This window comes from Canis aureus, chromosome 26 (genome assembly GCF_053574225.1).
Source record: "Canis aureus isolate CA01 chromosome 26, VMU_Caureus_v.1.0, whole genome shotgun sequence".
NCBI lineage: Eukaryota > Metazoa > Chordata > Mammalia > Carnivora > Canidae > Canis > Canis aureus.
In genome coordinates this window covers 6187774-6194241 of record NC_135636.1, presented here as the reverse complement: position 1 = coordinate 6194241, position 6468 = coordinate 6187774, and the positions used below count along the sequence as shown (strand labels likewise).

Sequence of the window (6468 nt, the reverse complement as noted above, 5' to 3'; positions counted from 1 at the left end):
GGTCCCCTACTTTTTGAGGGTTTTACCTTTAGAAACCTTACCAGATTATTTCACTGAAGAACTAAAACAAACGACAAAAGCCCTTCTCATTTCTTGTGGAGAGTAGGAAAAAAAATGATCAATTTGAAATACAGGCTTACCTTGTGTTATTGTGTTTCACAGATACTGCAGTTTTGACAAATTGAAGGTTTATAACAACCCTGCATTGACCAAATAAGTCAATCAGCACAACTTTTCTAACAGCGTTTGTTCACTTCATGTCTCTGTGTCATATTTTGATAACTCTTGCAATATTTCATGCTTATTCATTATTATTATATTTGTGACAATGATCTCTGATCAGTGATTATGACTCACTGAAAGCTTAGATGATAGTTAACATTTTTTTAGCAACTGTTTTTCGAATTAACGTATGCACTTTTTTTAGACATAAAGCTATTGGATATTTAATAAACTACAGTATTGTGGACACATAATTTTTATACATACTGGGAAACCAAAAGCATTTATTTGACTCTCTTTATTGTGATATTCACTTTATTGCAGTGGTCTGGAGGCAAACCTACAATATCTCCAAGTTATGCCTGTACCTTCTTCACAATAAAAGCCAGCTCAACAGAGGAAAATACCTAACCAGAGTATTATCCAATGTGAGAGAAGGGAAATCACCCAAGTTGAGCCCCTGCTAACCTTCCTGTCTCATCTAAAGCAGAAAAAAATGTTAAGACACCATTACAAAGTCACAGCCCAGGACCACAGACTCACTGAAAAATTGAGACCTTATCATAGAGTTACAGAATACTTCCTCTCCCCCAACGTTTCACTGCCATACCAACAGGGCTCTGGTGCAATACTAGTGGGTTTCTTCTAAAAGAGCTACACAACTCAGACTCTATTTAAGAAGGAGTTCTTAGGTAAACACAAAAACAACAAGGAGACAAAAGCAAGAATATTAGAGGAATTTGAGGCCAGTGACATTCACAGCCTCATAAAACATTAAACATAGCCCACTTCCTAGTCAGACTCACATAAAATCTCACACTAAAGTTTTGTTTAACTCAGTTCTGATACCTAATAATATATCATTCTGACATTCAACAAAAAACTACAAGGCACAATAAAAGGCAAGAAAAAGCAGTCTGAAGACACAAAGCAAACATTAGGACCAAAGTCAGATATGGCACAGATGTAGGAATTATCACACCAGGGAATTTAAAATAATCACAATTAATACGTTAAGGCCCTAATGGAAAAAGTCAACAATATACATGAACAGATGGGTAAAGTAAAGATAATGGTGAGAACTCTAAGAAAGAATCCAATGAAAATCATAGAAATCACAAACAGTATAGCAGAATGAAAAATGCTTTTGATGTGTCCAGTGGTAGACTGGATGAGGCTGAGGAAAAAAAAAAAATCAGTGAACTTGGAGACATGTCACCAGAAACTTCCCAAACTGAAAAGAAAAAAAGATAAAAGAATGAAAAACAAGACAAAAGAATATCCAAGGCCTGCAAGGCAAATTTAAAAGATGTAACATGTGTGTAATTGGAATACTAGAAGAAAGAAAGAACGCACCAGAAGAATTATTCAAAGTAATCATAGTGGAGAATTTTCTGAAATTAAAGGCAGACACAAAACCATAGATCTAGGAAGCTCAGAGAACACCAAAAGCTCTACACCTACGCATATCAGATTCAAAGTGCAGAAAATCCAAACAAAAGGGAAAATTCATGAAAGAAGCTAGGCGTTGGGTGAGTGATAACATGGGGACATCTTCCTTGTAGAGAAACAAGTGTCAGAATTACATCAGAATTATCTTCAGAAACCATATGAGCAAGAGAGTGGCATGAATATTTAGCATGGTGAAGAAAAATAGATAAAATACCAATTTAAGATCGAGTCCTACATCAGGTTCCTTGCAGGGAGCCTGCTTCTCCCTCTGCCTGTGTCTCAGCCTCTGTGTCTCTCATGAATAAATAAATAAAATCTTTAAAAAAATACCAATTTAAAATTCTACATCCAGTGAAATTATCCTTTAAAGGTGAAGGAGAAATAAAAGGTTTCTCAGACCAAAAAAAAAAAAAAAAAAATGAAGGAAAAACAAGAACAAAACAACAACAAAAAAAAAAATGAAGGAGTTCATTGCTATCAGACCTGCCTTGTAAGAAATATTGAAAGTTAGGGGGGCCTGGCTGGTTCAGTCAGTAGAGCATGCTACTCTTGATCTCAGGGTTGTAAGTTTGAGTCCCACTTTGGAGGTAAAGATTACTTAAAAAAAAAGTTTTTTGTAGTGAAAGAAAATTATATAGGTCAGAACTTGGAACTACATAAAGAAAGTGTCAGAGAAGAAATGAGTGAAGGTAAAAATCAAAGTTTGTTTTGTTTTCTTGCTTCTTTTTTTTAATTTTTGTATTTATTTATGATAGTCACAGAGAGAGAGAGAGAGAGAGAGAGAGGCAGAGACACAGGCAGAGGGAGAAGCAGGCTCCATGCACCGGGAGCCCGACGTGGGATTCGATCCCGGGTCTCCAGGATCGCGCCCTGGGCCAAAGGGAGGTGCTAAACCGCTGCGCCACCCAGGGATCCCCTGTTTTCTTACTTCTTTAAAGTAGCAATAGTAGCAATGCATTAGGTGATCACAGATATGGATAAATGACATCAGTGACAGGCTAGGAGTGAGGACTTGGAAACATTGTGATAACACACCTGTGCTACCTGTGAAGTGGTGTACTGTTGTCTGAACATGAGCTTAAATCAGTTGTCAATGTATATTGCAAACTTCAGGGAAATTGCCCCAATAATTTAAAAAATGTATAATTTTGTATGCTAAGAGAAAAGGAAATAGAATCATATGAAATGCCCAATTAATGGGGGATCCCTGGGTGGCTCAGCGGTTGGGTGCCTGCCTTGGCCCAGGGCGTGATCCTGGAGACCCTGGATCGAGTTCTGCATCGGGCTCCCTGCGTGGAGCCTGCTTCTCCCTCTGCCTGTGTCTCTGCCTCTCTCTCTCTCTTTCTCTGTCTCTCATGAATAAATAAATAAAATATTTTTTTAAAAAAAGAAGTGCCCAATTAAAACCAGAGAAAACAAAACAAAACAAAACAAAAAGGTAGGAAGATTTACCTTTAAAAAAAAAAAAAGAAAAAACAAGAGCAAGAATGGAAAACAGTGATAGCCATGGCATATATTAATCGAACTATATAAATAATCACTTTAAACGCAAATGATCTACACCAATGCAAAGACAACAACTGTCAAAGACAATGAAAATACAACACCTCAACATGCATCATCTATGAGAAACCTTCTTTAAATCCGAAGACTCAAAAAGATTGAACAATCAAGAAAGAAAACTGTGCTGAAATGAGGTAAAAGAAAGCTAGGGTAGTCATATTGATTTTACACAAAGTAGACTTAAGAGCAAGGACAATTATCAGGGATGCAGAGGAGCATTATGTAATGATAAAGAAGTCAATTCTTCAAGAAGACACACAACCCTTGATGTGTGTTGAAGTATGTAAGTTAAAAACTGGTAACACTGCACAGAAAAACAGACATATCCAGAATTACAGTTGGAGATTCCAACACCCTTCTATGGAGTGTAGTTCAAGGTAGTAACAGTAATACTTCATTACATGATTGGGTAAGTGAAATGAAGGACAACAATATTATAAGCATGGGAGGGAGGAATTGGGAATGCTCTGTTGTAAGGTCCTATCTACAAAGTGGCACAGTGTTATTTGAAGGCAGAGTTAGAATCGTGGTAAATGTATTTTGCTAACTCTGTCCCATAACGGACAGATTCAGCAGAAAGTGAGTAAAGACACAGTTGAACTCAATAGCACCATCAGTTACTTGTGACTTTCTCCCTGGGCAGAAGGTGGAGGAAACAGCACAGTGATTTGAACAGGGTTTCATCTTAGTTACTGACTGGCAAATTTAAGTTTAAAGAAGCTGCAAATAGCAAGAAAGGATCATGGAGCATGCCAAGAGTAAAGATCATCGTGTCACTGGATCAGAGGCTTAAAGCCCAGAGGCTTTAAGTCCATATGGGCTTATAGCCCATACCAAGGGGGTATGATGTCTTCAGAGCTTGCTTAATGATCTGACAAGGCTCAGTGGTGTATGGGTTTTCACAGCACTCCTATCTATCCCCGGTGTGGATCACAACGGATGCATCTGTGGGATAATCACCTATAATTCTGAATGATGAAAGCATTTCCTCTACTCCAAAATACTCATTACAGAGTTGCTGGACAAAGCAGTGGGCACTATTCAAAACTCATAACATTATATCTCATTACCTAAAAGTGAGTAACATTGCCTAATGGAGAAAAAGATTCAATTAAATGAAAGTTAGCAAAAGGTACGGGAGTTTGTGGAAACCACAAGCAAATGCCTGCAGAATTTGGAAAATGGTCTTTTCCATCTTGCAAGGTGGCAGGCGAAAAAGCCGAGAAGCCCAATACTAAGGAGAAGAAACCTGAAGCCAAGAAGGCTGTTGCTGGTGGCAAGGCAAAGAAGGGTAACTTCAAAGCTAAAATGCCAAAGAAGGGAAGCCCCACTGCAGCTGAAACCCTGTCCTAGTCAGAGGAATTGGCAGGTATTCCCGATGGGCTATGTATTCCAGAAAAGCCATGTACAAGAGGAAGTATTCGGCAGCTAAATCCAGGGTTGAAAAGAAAAAGAAGGAGAAGGTTCCTGCTACTGTTACAAAACCAGTTCATGGTGACAAGAATGGTGGTAAGCTTCACAAAATGCCTAGGTATTACCCTACTGAAGATGTGCCTCAGAAGCTGTTGAGCCATAAAAACCTTTCAGTCATCATGTGAGAAAGTTGCGAGCTAGCATCACTCGTGGGACCATTTTGATCATCCTCACTGGGTGCCACAGAGACAAGAGAGTAGTTTTCCTCAAGCAACTGGGCAGTGGCTTGCTACTTGTGACTGGACCTCTGGCCCTCAACCAAGTTCCTCTGCATAGAACACACCAGAAATTTGTCACTGCCACTTCCACCAAAATTGATATCAGCAGTGTGAAAATCCCCAAACATCTCACTGACGCTTATTTCAAGAAGAAGAAGCTGTGTTAACCCAGACACCAGGAAGGGAAGATTTTTGACACAGAGAAGGAGAAATATGAGATTACAGAGCAGGGCAAGGTTGATTAGAAAGCTGTGGACTCCCAAATTCTGCCAAAAATCAAAGCTGTTCCTCAGCTTCAGGGCTACCTCCCCTCTAGGTTTTTTCTCACAAATGGAGTTTACCCTCACAAATTGGTGTTCTAAATTTCTTACAAAGAACCTAATTAAACAACTGATCCATTTCCTTTCTGTCGTTTTAAATTTTTACCGGCCGGGAAGTGTGATTTGACTCGGCCAGCTTGTGGGATCTTAGCCTCTGCTAAGAGGAGTGGGAGCTGAATGGGTAGTACCAGCTGTAGTGCAACCTTCTCTTTGTTGGCTCTGGACCAGCATTTAGCTCCCTTAGTGTCTGGCTTGTCACCCAGCACCCACCCAGTATGAAATTGCATTTTTCCCCAGGTCATCGTTGAACCAGATAACACTGGACTATGAGGACAAGAAACTGCACTGCTCTTTAGGCCATAGACTTCCATGTCTCCCCCATTGGCCCAACTCTAAATCCTTCCCCCATAATCATTGCTATTAGTCTTGTGTATCTAGTTTTTTAAAGTGTACACAGCAAATGAGTATAATGATTCATCATCTTTTTCTTATTTTAAGTTGAAAACCTTGTAGACTATATATACTATTACATAGATAACAATGTGTTCTGGTCCTTCCATGAAGCCCATTATCATTGATGCAGAGGCTAAAGTGCCATTATACGATATTTGGGTTTACATCATTTGTAAGTATATACAAAGTAGTAAATAAGCTCAAGTGTGCACACAGATGAGTATCAGGTAAGAATTATTTTTGGCTAAGAGTTTCTGCAATTTTTTTTTAGTAGATTGTGCCAAACTGCCTTCTGTGAGGTTTGAGCCAGTTTATGCCCTTGTACCAGACTGTCCATTTCTCTACAGGCTCCCTTAAATATTGGGTCATCAAATTTGGGTTTTTGACAGTAGATAAGTGAAAGATTGCCCTTGTGGACTTTTGAAGTGTTTTTATTGAAAATTTACTTTAGGTGAGATTCATAATTTGAGTATAATTCTGTGACATCTGTGTGGTTTAGTTAAATGTCATCCCCATTATAAAAGTTATGCATAAAATGCATATTTTCAGACCATAATGCTGTGAACTAGAACTAAACCACAAGAAGAAGTTTGGAAGGATTTCAAACATGTGAAGGTTAAAGACCATCCTGCTAAAAGATAAAAGGGTCAACCAGGAAATTATGGAAGAATTAAAAAGATTCATAGAAACTAATGAGAATGAAGATACAACCATTCAAAACCTTTGGGATACAGCAAAAGCAGCCCTAAAGTACATTGCAATACAAG

General features: G+C 38.6%; 1 pseudogene; it reads left to right on the top strand.

The window, feature by feature from the left end:
* Positions 1 to 4451: 4451 nt before the first annotated feature.
* On the top strand, positions 4452 to 5421 carry LOC144298767 (large ribosomal subunit protein eL6 pseudogene; annotated as a pseudogene).
* Positions 5422 to 6468: the final 1047 nt, after the last annotated feature.